The 14,413-nt window shown below is 41.1% G+C and overlaps 1 protein-coding gene and 1 pseudogene across 1 annotated transcript in view; one reads left to right on the forward strand and one right to left on the reverse strand.

The window, feature by feature from the left end:
* The window catches only part of FSIP1 (fibrous sheath interacting protein 1), a 201,115-nt gene that overhangs the window by 88,715 nt on the left and 97,987 nt on the right, over positions 1-14,413 (reverse strand). The gene's annotated exons all lie outside the window — the stretch shown is intronic.
* On the forward strand, positions 3,428-4,337 carry LOC136118164 (cyclin-dependent kinase 4 pseudogene; annotated as a pseudogene).

The raw sequence follows: 14,413 nt of genomic DNA on the forward strand, positions 1-14,413 counted from the left end.
ATACACCAAATAGTTAACAGTTTGGGGTTTGCTTTTTGAGTTTTGTTTTTGTTTTGGAAGGAGGAGATTCTAGAAGACCTTTATTTGCTACATTGTATATTTCTAGGATGTCTGAAGTTTTTATAACCAGTTAGCATTACTTTTATTATCTGAAAAGGCAGTGAAGATTTCTTAAAATATGTCCCAGGAATTTTCCTGTTTGGAATTTTATCATTTAAGAATATGTAATTGTCTAAGTTACAAAAAAAAAAAAAAAAGGCAAACTGCTAGGAAAATGTAATGATATGGATGAAGTGATCAAAGAAAAAGAAATCAGATTTCTAAAAATCTATTTCCAACTATATAATTCCAATATGGATATACAGTAACTTATAACACTAACTACAGCATAACAAGGGAAGAGAGTTAAGTAAAAAAAATTAGGCAAAAGAAAAATAAAGGTGAAAGAAATAAGATGAAAATGACAGTGTGCCAAATGCATAGGCTAAAAGTTCTGTAGCCTTGTTAGAAATGGGCTGTAGAATCTTTTTCTGAGCTTCCTAGAAGACAGGACAAAAGGAGCTCAGCATGTCAATCAGATGATAGAAATGAACCTATGAGAAGGAAACACAACTGATTTGGGGACCAGAACCTACTGAGATGCTTTCTCTGGTGAGACCATGGACAGAAGGTACTTTTTCACATAATGAATTATGTCTCCAAACACAGGTGGGATTTTTGAAATTTTGGGGCCCAGTTTCAAGTACAAAGGTTTAATAATTTTAAGGCCAAAATTTAAATAACTTAAAGCTGAAAGACATGCATATTATATAAAAGCTGAAATAAAATGGTCTCAATATGGTCGCTGAACTAGTTTCCAACCACCTTCTCCTTTATATAAATGATATGTTGTCATTTACTTTCCATAATTTACTTTCTTTGCAGATACTAACATCTTAGATATTAGTGACCCATTTTTTAAATATGCAGCACTAAAATCATTATGGTCTGACATTTTTATATGCTTATAAAACATATTTTGTTCCAACTGTTTTTATTAGAAGAAATGTGGCCTGCTGAAAACCAAAACCTACATATTTTACTTTGAAAAAAAAAAAGGCAGCTGGAAATATAAAACCCCACACGTTTGCTTTTAACACTGCTTGGGAACTAAAACCTATAATGTGAATTTGACATCTATTAATGGTTTGCTCAAAGAAACTGAGACTATGTTTTAACAGAAAGCAGCACTCTGAGCTCACACCACAACCCATGGCATCCTCACTGCTTCCCAGGAAGGGGGCAAGCAGGGAGGCCATGCACTCCGAGGCTCCCTGGATGAGGGCTTGCTTTCACAGGGATCTCTGCATCGCTGTACTGTCTCCAGACTCAAGAATACAGAAACAAATTCTTTGGAATTTAGCCCCCAGGGAGGCAAGCAAATTATGCTAACCACATGCAAACATTTATATTACTCTCTGGTTTGTTTCCATGACCTTCCAAAATAAATTGCAATTTACAATCAGATCTTAGAGGACTACATATGACAAGACATCCATATTGTTTTCTTGCCTCATGAAAGGACCAAATTAGTGAAAACAATTACTTAATATCATTTAAATTTGAATACTCTAATCACAGATGTGTTTATATTAAAATAAATGTTTGTTTCTTAAAATACAATTTATCCCCAAACTCTTCTGCTATAAATTAAATACGCCAAGCACAGATGGAGGAAGTAGATGCCTAGAAGTGGCCAATAGATAAAAGGTCCTGGTACAGTACAGGCAAGGAAAAAGAACAAAACCAAATATATGTACATAGATGGGGGTAGAAGTAAAGTACATAAGCAGCAGAGGCATGGTTGCTCACTGGGTGGGTTCTCAGGGAGCAGGTCAACAGAAGTTAATCGGGTGGTTAACGGCCCAAATAGCCAGCTGATTTCCAGTATAAATATCAGCCCAAACACAAGTCTACACGTTCTCTGCTAGTCGATCCCTTATTAGACATCTCCAGCTGGAACTTCAAAACTTGACGTGAACCTCAACCAAGTAGGTTTATCATGGGAACGCAAGACTAGTTCAATAGGCGAAAACCAACCAATGTAATCTACCAGAGTAGCAGTCTACTGGAAAAATGATAAAAATAATAATAACAATCACATCAATTGATATAGAAAAGCATTTGAAAAATTTAACATCCATTCTTGATTTTAAAACTCTCTCAGCAAAGCAGGAACAAAAGGGAACTTCTTCAACCAGATAAAACCTGCAGCTAAAATCACACTTAATGGTAAAAGATTGAATGCTTTCATCCCAAAATTAAAAACAAAGCAGAAATGTCCACTCTCACCACCCCTATTCAGAACTGTACTGGAAGTTCTTGCCAGTGTAAGAAAAAAAGGCAAGAAGAAGAAATAAAAGGTATACAAGATTGGAAATTAAAAAATAAAACTATTCCTATTCACAGACAAGATGACTAACTATGGAGAAAGCCCCATGGTACCAGGAAGGAAACAGAAAAACCCACCTGGAACTAATAAGTGATTTTTAGCAAGTTCACCAGATAAAAGTCAACACACAAAAATTAATCATATTTATATATATACTAGCATGGTACAACTAGATCCCAAAAAACGTACCATTTATAATAGTTCCAAAAAACTAAATACTTAAGTATAAATCTAAAAATGTATGTATAGGATCTATATACTGAAACCACAAAATGCTGCTGAAAGAAATCAAAGAAGACTTAAATAGAAAGGTGTACCATGTTGATGGATTGGAAGATTCAACATAATAAAGATGTCTGTTCTCACCAAACTTATCTATAAATTTGTGCAACCTCAATCAAAATCCTAGCATGATTCTTTATACATATAGACAAGCTGATTCTAAAATTTATATGAAAAGACAAAAAAGAACTAGGATAGCCAAAATAATTTTTATAAAAGAAAAATAAAATTAGGGAAATCACATGACCTGATTTGAAGACTTACCATAAAGCTGCAGTAATGAAGACAGCGCAGTACTGGCAAAGGGATAGACACAATAGAGCAACAGAACAGAATAAAGAGTCCAGTAATAGATCCATACATATATGGCCAGGTTATATTTGAAAAGAGTGTAAAAATAATTCAATGGAAAAAAACCAGTCCTCAGCAAATGGTGTTGGAACAAATGGACATCCATATGCAAAAACAAAAGAACGTTGACCTAAACCTTCTATCTTTTATAAAATTTAACTCAAGGTCTATGGTTCGCCCCATAGCGGCCAGCTGCCCCGGACCAAGCTCAAGTGTACGGCGCCGCAGGAACCGGCTCCAAGGCCCCAATAACAGGCCTCCCCCGCAGCTCCAGACACGGGGTGAGGCTCATACCATCCGAACTGTGGAAGGAATTTCGGTGGTAGGAGTCTCTGCGATTGTAGGGTCTCCTCTGGTCTGAGAATGGCTACCCCTCGATATGAGCCAGTGGCTGAGATTGGTGTTGGTGCCTATGGGACAGTGTATAAGGCCCATGATCCCCACAATGGCTACTCTGTGGCCCTCAAGAGTGTAAGAATCCCCAGTGGAGGAGGTGCTGGAGGGGGCCTTCCCATCAGCACAGTTCATGGGGTGGCTTATTGCGGCGGCTGGAGGCTTTTGAGCATCCCAATGTTGTCTGACTGATGGACATCTGTGCCACAGCCTGAACTGACTGGGAGACCAAAGTGACCCTGGTGTTTGAGCATGTGGACCAAGACCTAAGGACATATCTGGACAAGGCACCCCCACCAGGCTTGCCACTGGAGACCATCAAGGATCTGATGCACCAGTTTCTAAGAGGCCTAGATTTCCTTCATGCCAACTGCATCATTCACCAAGACCTGAAGCCAGAGAACATTCTGGTGACAAGTGGTGGAACAGTCAAGCTGGCTGACTTTGGCCTGGCCAGAATCTATAGCTACCAGATGGCACTTACACCTGTGGTTGTTACACTCTGGTACCGTGCTCCAGAAGTTCTTTTGCAGTCTACGTATGCAACCCTGTGGACATGTGGAGCGTTGGCTGTATCTCCACAGAGATGGTTCATCGAAAGCCTCTCTTCTGTGGAAACTCTAAAGCTGACCAGTTAGGCAAAATCTTTGACCTGACTGGACTGCCCCCAGAGGATGACTGGCCCCGAGATGTATCTCTAGCCCCAGGAGGCTTTTCCCTCAGAGGGCCCCGCGCAGTGCAGTTGGTGGTACCTGAGATGGAGGAGTCTGGAGCACAGCTGCTGCTGGAGATGCTGACTTTTAACCCACACAAGTGAACCTCTGCCTTCCAAGCCCCACAGCACTCTCATCTACATAAGGCAGAAGGTAACCCAGAGTGAGCCACGGAATAGCTGCAACAGAACCAAGAGAAGAGAAGCCAACATTCCCTTCCTTTGAACATTTGAGTGGAGAGCCCCCCACTAAGAAGGCCACCTCTGCCTTCATCTCTGAGGCTATGGAGACTCCCCCAACTTTTTACGAGAATATTTTGCTGCCTTAATGATATTCCCCTCCCACCCCTCCTTTTGAGGCTTATCCTTCTCCTGCCCGCTCTGTGTCCTTACACCAAGGGGTATGTCGCTTGTTCTTCCCCTTCCCTATACCTTGATATTGGGATCCTTTTTTATACAGGAAAAACAACGAAACAAAACAAAACAAAATTAACTCAAAATGGATCACATATCTAGTGTTAAAATGTAAAACTATAAAAATTTTAAAAGAAAATCTTCATGACCCGGCGTTAGGCAAAGATTTCTAGACATGACACCAAAAGAAGAAAATGATAAATTAAAACTACCTCAAAATTAAAATTTTCTCCTCTGCAAAAGACACTGTTAAGAGAATGAAAAGACAAACCAACAAAGTGGAAGAAAATATTCTGCAAAAAAGATAAATCAGTCTTTTATCTGATAATGGACTTGGAAACAGAATATTTAAAGAACTCTCAAACCTCAACAGTAAGAAAATAAACAGCCCAACTTAAAAAAAAGGGCAAAAGACAAACATTTCACCAAAGGGGATGTATACATGGCAAACAGGCTCATGAAAATACATTCAACATCATTAGCCACAGGAAAATGCAAATTAAAACAATGATGACATACCACTACACACCTATTAGAATAGCCAAAATTTTAAATTCTAACAATGCCAAGTACTGGAAAGACTATGGAACAATTCAAACAATCATATATGACTGAAGGGAAATGCAAAATGTATAGCCACTGTGGAAAACAGTTTTTGCAGTTTCTTTTAAAGGTAAACATATACTTACCAAACAACTCAGCAATTCACTTTTGAGCATTTATCTCAGAGAAATGAAAATTGATGTTCACACAAAAACCTGGATACAAACTTTATAACAGTTCTATTCATTACTGCCAAAAATTGCAAACAGCCCAAATATCCTTCAACAGATAAATGGACAAACTATGGTACATCCATACAATGGAAAACTATTCAATGTATTTCATACAATGGAATATAGCAATAAAAGGGAAAGAACATGCAACTTGAATGAATTTCAAAGGCATTATGCTGCGTGAAAGAAACCAGACACAAGAGTATATGCCACATTATTCCATTTATACGATGTTCTCCTACAGATGTGGGAAGAGTGTAACTACAAAGGGATAGCATGGAGAGTTTGGGGAAGCAATGGAACTGTTCTGTGTTCTTACATGTGTTAAAATTCATGGGACCTTACGCCAAAAAAGTCCATTTTTCTGTATGTTAATTTAAACTTTAAAAAATGTAAATATCTTTGAGATAATTTAATATTAAGGAATTATTCTTAATTTTGTTAGGTGGATAATGGCATGGTGGTTATATTTCTAAAAAACCCTTATCAATTAGAGACTCATACTGAGTATTTATGGGTGAAATGACATGATGTCTTGGATTTGCTTTAAAATAACTCCTACAGGCACAGGGTCAGGAAGGGGGTCATAGATATGATAAATGTTGAAGCTGAGGATGGGTAATGGGTACCTGGGTTTTCATTAGACTCCTCGGACTACGCTGTTGTATGTGTTTGAAAATTTTCACAGTCAATGGTTTTTGCTGTTGTTGTTGTTTTTTGCGGTACGCGGGCCTCTCACTGCTGTGGTCTCTCCCATTGAGGAGCACAGGCTCCGGACGCGCAGGCTCAGCAGCCATGGCTCACGGGCCCAGCTGCTCCGCGGCATGTGGGATCCTCTCGGACCGGGGCACGAACCCATGTCCCCTGCATCGGCAGGCGGACTCTCAACCACTGCGCCACCAGGGAAGCCCCACTCAATGGTTTTTTAACATAAAAAATTTTTAAAGTTGAGCATGAGGAATCCAGAGAGCACACTGAGGCACGTGGGGGAAATTATTTAAAAGGCTGGAGAACAAAAACTACAGCAGTGATTCTTGTCTGCCTCCCTCCCCATTGGATTCCCCAGTGCCAAGCACAGTGCCTAGCACATAGGACATAGTCCATAAATCGGTGCTCAATGAATGAAAAATGAATGATGAGCAAACAAGGGGAGAGCTTACTTTTTGTCCTTAGCCCTATAGAAGGACACAGCATCAAGAATCATAGTTCTTTGTATTTAATTTTTGATAGTTTGATTAATATGTGTCTTGGCATATTTCTCCTTGGATTTATCCTGTATGGGACTCTCCGTGCTTCCTGGACTTGATTAACTATTTCCTTTCCCATATTAGGGAAGTTTTCAACTATAATCTCTTCAAATATTTTCTCAGTCCCTTTCTTTTTCTCTTCTTCTTCTGGGACCCCTATAATTCGAATGTTGGTGCGTTTAATGTTGTCCAAGAGGTCTCTAGACTGTCCTCAATTCTTTTCACTCTTTTTTCTTTATTCTGCTCTGTGAAAGTTATTTCCACTATTTTATCCTCCAGGTCACTTATCCGTTCTTCTGCCTCAGTTATTCTGCTATTGATCCCTTCTAGAGAATTTTTAATTTCATTTATTGTGTTGTTCATCACTGTTTGTTTGCTCTTTAGTTCTTCTAGGTCCTTGTTAAACGTTTCTTGTATTTTCTCCGTTCTATTTCCAAGATTTTGGATCACCTTTACTATCATTATTCTGAATTCTTTTTCAGGTAGACTGCCTAATTCCTCTTCATTTGTTAGGTCTGCTGGATTTTTACCTTGCTCCTTCATCTGCTGTATTTTTCACCGTCCTCTCATTTTTCTTAACTTACTGTGTTTGGGGTCTCCTTTTCGCAGGCTGCAGGTTCATAGTTCCTGTTGTTTTTGGTGTCTGCCCCCAGTGGGTAAGGTTGGTTCAATGGATTGTGTAGGCTTCCTGGTGGAGGGGACTAGTGCCTGTGTTCTGGTGGATGAGGCTGGATCTTGTCTTTCTGGTGGGCAGGTCCACATCTGGTGGTGTGTTTTGGGGTGTCTGTGGCCTTACTATGATTTTAGGCAGCTTCTCTGCTAATGGGTGGGGTTATGTTCCTGTCTTGCTAGTTGTTTGGCATGGGGTGTCCAGCACTGAAGCTTGCTTGTCGTTGAGTAGAGCTGGGTCTTGGCGTTGAGATCGAGATTTCTGGAAGATTTTCGTTGTTTGATATTATGTAGAGCAGGGAGGTCTCTTGTGGACCAATGTCCTGAACTTGGCTCTCCCACCTCAGAGGCACAGCCCTGACACCTGGCTGGAGCACCAAGAGCCTGTCATCCACACAGCTCAGAATAAAAGGGAGAAAAGAAAGAAAGAAAGAAAGAAAGAGAGAGAGAGAGAGAGAGAGAGAGGGAGGGAGGGAGGGAGGGAGGGAGGGAGGGAGGGAGGGAGGGAGGGAGGGAGAGAGGGAGGGAGGGAGGGAGAGAGGGAGGGAGGGAGGGAGGGAGGAGATAAAATAAAATAAAGTTATTAAAAATAATTATTAAAATTTTAATTAAAAAGAATAAATAAAGAAAAGAGCAACCAAACCAAAAACAAATCCACCAATGATAACAAGCGCTAAAAACTATACAAAACAAAAACGGACAGACAGAACCCTAGGATAAATGGTGAAAGCAAAGCTATACAGACAAAATCACACACAGAAGCATACACATACCACTCACAAATAGAGAAAAAGGGGAAAAAAATATATATATCTTTGCTCCCAAAGTCCACCTCCTCAATTTGGGATGATATTCCCAAATTGGAATATCATTCCAAATTGAGGAATTGTGGAATATTCAGGTATTCCACAGATACAGGTACATCAAGTTGATTGTGAAGACTTACTCCGTTGCTCCTGAGGCTGCTGGGAGAGGTTTCCCTTTCTCTTCTTTCTTTGCACAGCTCCTGGGGTTCAGCTTTGGATTTGGCCCTGCCTCTGCATGTAGGTCGCCGGAGGGCATCTGTTCTTCACTCAGACTGGACGGGGTTAAAGGAGCAGCTGATTCAGGGGCTCTGGCTCACTCAGGCTGGGGGGGGACGGAGGGGCATGGAGTACGGGGTGATCCTGCGGCAGCAGAGGCCGGAGTGACGATGCATCAGCCTGAGGCGTGCCATGCATTCTCCCGGGGAAGTTGTCCTTGGATTTCAGGACCCTGGCAGTGGTGGGCTGCACAGGCTCCCGGAAGGGGAGGTGTGGATAGTGACCTGTGCTTGCACACAGGATTCTTGGTGGTTGCAGCAGCAGCCTTAGCATCTCATGCCCGTCTCTGGGGTCCACACTGATAGCCGCAGCTCACGCCCGTCTCTGGAGCTCTTTTAAGCGGCGCTCTTAATCCCCTCTCCTCACACACCAGGAAACAAAGAGGCAAGAAAAAGTCTCTTGCCTCTTCTGCAGCTCCAGACTTTTTCCTGGACTCCCTCCCGGCTAGCTGTGGCGCACTAGCCCCTTCAGGTCATGTTCTCACAGCCAACCCCAGTCCTCTCCCTGGGATCCAACCTCCGAAGCCAGAGCCTCAGCTCCCAGCCCCACCCCACCCCCACCCGTCCCAGCGGGGGAGCAGACAAGCCTCTCAGGCTGGTGAGTGCTGGTCGGCACCAATCCTCTGTGCGGGGAATCTCTCTGCTTTGTCCTCTGCACCCCAGTTGCTACGCTCTCCTCCATGGTTCCGAAGCTTCCCCTCTCCAGCACCCGCAGTCTCCACCTGCAAAGCGGCTTCCTGGTGTGTGGAAACCTTCCCTCCTTCACAGCTCCCTCCCACTGATGCAGAAAATTATAAGACACTGATGAAAGAAATTAAAGATGATACAAACAGATGGAGAGATATACCATGTTCTTGGATTGGAAGAATCAACATTGTGAAAATGACTCTACTAACCAAAGCAATCTACAGATTCAATGAAATCCCAATCGAACTATCACTGGCATCTTTCACAGAACTAGAACAAAAAATTTCACAATTTGTAGGGAAACACAAAAGACCCTGAATAGCCAAAGCAATCTTGAGAAAGAAAAACCAAGCTGGAGGAATCAGGCTCCTTGACTTCAGACTATACTACACAGCTACAGTAATCAAGACAGTATGGTACTGGCACAAAAATAGAAATATAGATCAATGGAACAGGATAGAAAGCCCAGAGATAAACCCACGCACATATGGTCACCTTATCTTTGATAAAGGAGGCAAGAATATACAGTGGAGAAAAGACAGCCTCTTCAATAAGTGGTGCTGGGAAAACTTGACAGCTACATGTAAAAGAATGAAATTAGAACACTCCCTAACACCATATGCAAAAATAAACTCAAAATGGATTAAAAACCTAAATGTAAAGCCAGACACTATCAAACTCTTAGAGGAGAACATAGGCAGAACACTCTATGACATAAATCACAGGAAGATCCTTTTTGACCCATCTCCTAGAGAAATGGAAATAAAGACCAAAATTTAAAAATGGCACCTAATAAAACTTAAAAGCTTTTGCACAGCAAAGGAAAACTTAAACAAGGCAATAAGACAACCCTCAGAATGGGAGAAAATATTTGCAAATGAAGCAACGGACAAAGGATTAATCTCCAAAACATACAAGCAACTCATGCAGCTCAATATCAAAAACACAAACAACCCAATCCAAAAACGGGCAGAAGACCTAAATAGACATTTCTCCAAAGAAGATATACAGATTGCCAACAAACACATGAAAGGATGCTCAACATCACTAATCATTAGAGAAATGCAAATCAAAACTACAATGAGGGGCTTCCCTGGTGGTGCAGTGGTTGAGAGTCCGCCTGCCAATGCAGGGGACATGGGTTCGTGCCCTGGTCTGGGAAGATCCCACATGCTGCAGAGTGGCTGGGCGCGTGAGCCATGGCCGCTGAGCCTGCGCGTCTAGAGCCTGTGCTCCACAACGGGAGAGGCCACAACAGTTAGAGGTCCTCGTACAGCAAAAAAAAAAAAAAAAAAAACTACAATGAGATATCAGCTCACACCAGTCAAAATGGCCATCATCAAAAAGTCTATAATAAACAATAAATGCTGGAGAGGGTGTGGAGAAAAGGGAACCCTCTTGCACTGTTGGTGGGAATGTAAATTGATACAGCCACTGTAGAGAACAGTATGGAGGTTCCTTAAAAAACTAAAAATAGAACTACCATACAAACCAGCAATCCCACTACTGGGCATATACCCTAAGAAAACCATAATTCAAAAAGAGTCATGTACCACAATGCTCAATGCAGCACTATTTACAATAGCCAGGACATGGAAGCAACCTAAGTGTCCATCGACAGATGAATGGATAAAGAAGATGTGGCACATATATACAATGGAATATTACTGAGCCATAAAAAGAAACGAAATTGGGTTATTTGTAGAGACATGGATGGACCTAGAGTCTGTCATACAGAATGAAGTAAGTCAGAAAGAGAAAAACAAATACCACCTGTTAACACATATATATGGAATCTAAAAAAAAAAGGTCATGAAGAACCTAGGGGCAGGACGGGAATAAAGACACAGACCTACTAGAGAATGGACTTGAGGACACAGGGAGGGGGAAGGGTAAGCTGGGACAAAGTGAGAGAGTGGCATAGACATATATACACTACCCAATGTAAAATAGATAGCTAGTGGGAAGCAGCCGTATAGCACAGGGAGATCAGCTCGGTGCTCTGTGACCACATAGAGGGGTGGGATAGGGAGGGTAGGAGGGAGAAAGATGCAAGAGGGAAAAGATATGGGGATTTATGTATATGTATAACTGACTCACTTTGTTATAAAGCAGAAACTAACACACCATTATAAAGCAATTATACTCCAATAAAGCTGTTAAAAAAATCATAATTCTCCACAACTGAAATCTGAATAGGAAAAACTGGCTTCAGATCTTTTTTTTTTTGAAGTGTTCAAAACTCAGTTCTATTCCTATTTCCTCCCTTTCTAAAATATCCTAGCTCATACTGGTTTGTCTTTTGTGAACCATTCTAGTAAAAGGTCCTATCAATTTCCTACTTGATCAAATACAGCGTTGAAGTGTCCTCTTGTGTATGATGCCTATGCTTTGGCTTCCTCACCAGATGATGAGATGAGAACACCTGATGTGGACTGAGTCCCCATATATCCAGGCACTGTCCTAAGAACTTTCCATTCAACCCTACAAGGTCAGCTCTTACTATTTCCACTCAAAGAGGAGGAAACTGAGGCAGAGAGAGGTCAAGTAACTTCTCAAAACTCACACTACTAGTAAGGGGCAGAGCAGGGACTCAAACACAGACTATTTGGCTCCACACTTGTCTCAATACTGCCTCTTACTAGGACCTTGAGAATACAGACTCCATCATACGTACTTTTGTATTCTTCTCAGCAATGACCCCCATGCAGTAGACATTTTACAATCTAAGTGACTGGTGTGTTATCTGGGCTGTCTTTGCAAATCTCAGAGAGCATCTTTCAGGAAGTTTTTAGCTAAAGTCTACATTGGTCTGAAAAGCTCTCCTGTTCTTTCTTTAATGTTTTATTTAATTCCACTATGAAAATTTCCTTGACCAAAAAAAACTTCATGTGTAATAAAGACAAAATGTTAGTACCTAATCAGATGTTAAGATTCTTTGTGCAAATACTGCCCAAAATAGATACCAAAACAATACTAATAAAGTAAAAATCATCCTGAGAAAATTTATTTTATAACCCAGTAAAAGTCCTTTACTGCAAACGTTCCTCCCCAACCCCTAACTCCCTCCCTGCGTCATACACACGAACAGAGGAACTTTCAAAGATTACTCGTCACTGAGGAGATAAAATACACCTCTGGGAATTTTGACCATTCTTAAGATCTCTATCACTAGCACTTTGTTTTGAAAAACTTCAATATTTGACATGATTCTGGATTACCTGCGGTTTAAGGGTAAAGAAAAGAAATCAGTACAGTCAACTGTCTATTAGTACAGGCTATCTTTCTAATGAGGTGTCTGCTTGCTGAACACAGCTAATCTGAAAAAAAAATTTAAAAGATGAGTTTTCCCATTGATCTTTTTCTTCTATGGAATTATTCTAAAGACAGATTAATCCTAAAAGAAGAAGAAAGACTTTTAATGAAATTTCACTGCACCTGGCCATCAACCAGACTTCGGTTAGGTCCCACAATACACTCCAGACACACTACATGTCTTCTGTATGTTCACATGTGAGATCATTTCAACGAAATGGTAAAAAATCACGAAGCTATGATTTTCAAGTATAACTCAAATCTTGCTGGCATAGTTAGTTAACACTAGCAAAAAGGATAACAAAAACCATCCAGCTAATAAAAGTTATTTTAAATAATGAATTTGGAGCAGGATAATTTTAGTGACCATAAAACAAAGGGAAAAACATTATCCTATCAAGACAACAATATGCTAATCGATTCACCACTGACATCGTAAAGGGATTCTCAAGGAAACCCCAACTCGACTAAGCAACCCTCCACTGACTTCCAATTACCACTGGCAAGAAAGAGAATATAGACACGAGGATGTGACCACTAGGTGGCACCTCCACACCGTTTCTTTCATCTGAAAACCTTATTTCCTCCTTTATTATGGCTTTCCCAAAATATTAGCAGTGCAAAATACAAAACCAGGTGCCTCACTTCAATAAAGAACACAGACAAAGACAAATTTAGAAAGCACGTTTTTAATTAAAAATGCTTCCTGTAACTTTATACAGATAATGCTTTGGTTTACAGTCATCAGACTATCTCACCAAACCATAAATATGAATTAGTATTCTGTATCCCTCTCTCTTTGGTAATGCATCATTCCAACATCACAATATAGAATTGGGATGAATTTCTTTTCTTTTTTGTCATAAATACCTTTTAAGGCAAACTTCTGCATAAAAATCGCTGTGTGGGAGATTATTGGTTCAATATGGTGGAGTAGAAAGATGTGCACTCACTCCCTCTTGTGAGAGGACAAGAATCACAGCTAACTGCTGAAAAATCATCGACAGGAAGACACTGGAACTCACCAAAAACGATACCCCACATCCAAAGACAAAGAAGAAGCCGCAATGAGACGGTAGGAGGGGCACAATCACAATAAAATCAAATCCCATAACTGGTGGGTGGGTGACTCACAGACTGGAGAACACTTATACCAGAGAAGTCCACCCACTGGAGTGAAGGTTCTGAGCCTCACGTCAGGCTTCCCAATCTGGGGGTCTGGCAACGAGAGGAGGAATTCCTACAGAATCAGACTTTGAAGGCTAGTGGGATTTGACTGCAGGACTTTGACAGGACTGGGGGAAACAGAGACTCCACTCTTGGAGGGCACACACAAAGTAGTGTGCTCATCAGGACACAGGGAAAGGAGCAGTGACCCCATAGGAGACCGAACCAGACCTACCTGCTAGTGTTGGACTGTCTCCTGCAGAGATGGGGGTGGCTGTGTGTCACCGTGAGGACAAGGACTCTGGCAGCAGAAGTTCTGGGAAGTACTCCTTGGCATGAGCCCTCCCAGAGTCTGCCATTAGCCCCATTAAAGAGCCCAGGTAGGCTCCACTGTTGGGCTGCCTCAGGCCAAACAACCAACAGGGAGGGAACCCAGCCCAACTCACCAGCAGACAAGCAGATTAAAGTTTTACTGAGCTCTGCCCACCACCAGTCCCTCCCATCAGGAAACTTGCACAAGCCTCTTAGATAGCCTCATCCACCAGAGGGCAGACAGCAGAACAAGAACTACAATCCTGCAGCCTGTGGGAAAAAAACCACATTCACAGAAAGACAGACAAGATGAAAGGGCAGAGGGCTATGTACCAGATGAAGGAACAAGATAAAACCCCAGAAAAACAACTAAATGAAATGGAGATAGGTAATCTTACAGAAAAAGAATTCAGAATAATGATAGTGAAGATGATCCAGGACCTCGGAAAAAGAATGGAGGCAAAGATCGAGAAGATGCAAGAAATGTTTAACAAAGACCTAGAAGAATTAAAGAACAAACAACTAGAAGAATCAAAGAACAAACAAACAGATGAACAATACAATAAATGAATTGAA

This window comes from Phocoena phocoena, chromosome 2, assembly GCF_963924675.1.
Source record: "Phocoena phocoena chromosome 2, mPhoPho1.1, whole genome shotgun sequence".
In the NCBI taxonomy this organism is placed as follows: domain Eukaryota; kingdom Metazoa; phylum Chordata; class Mammalia; order Artiodactyla; family Phocoenidae; genus Phocoena; species Phocoena phocoena.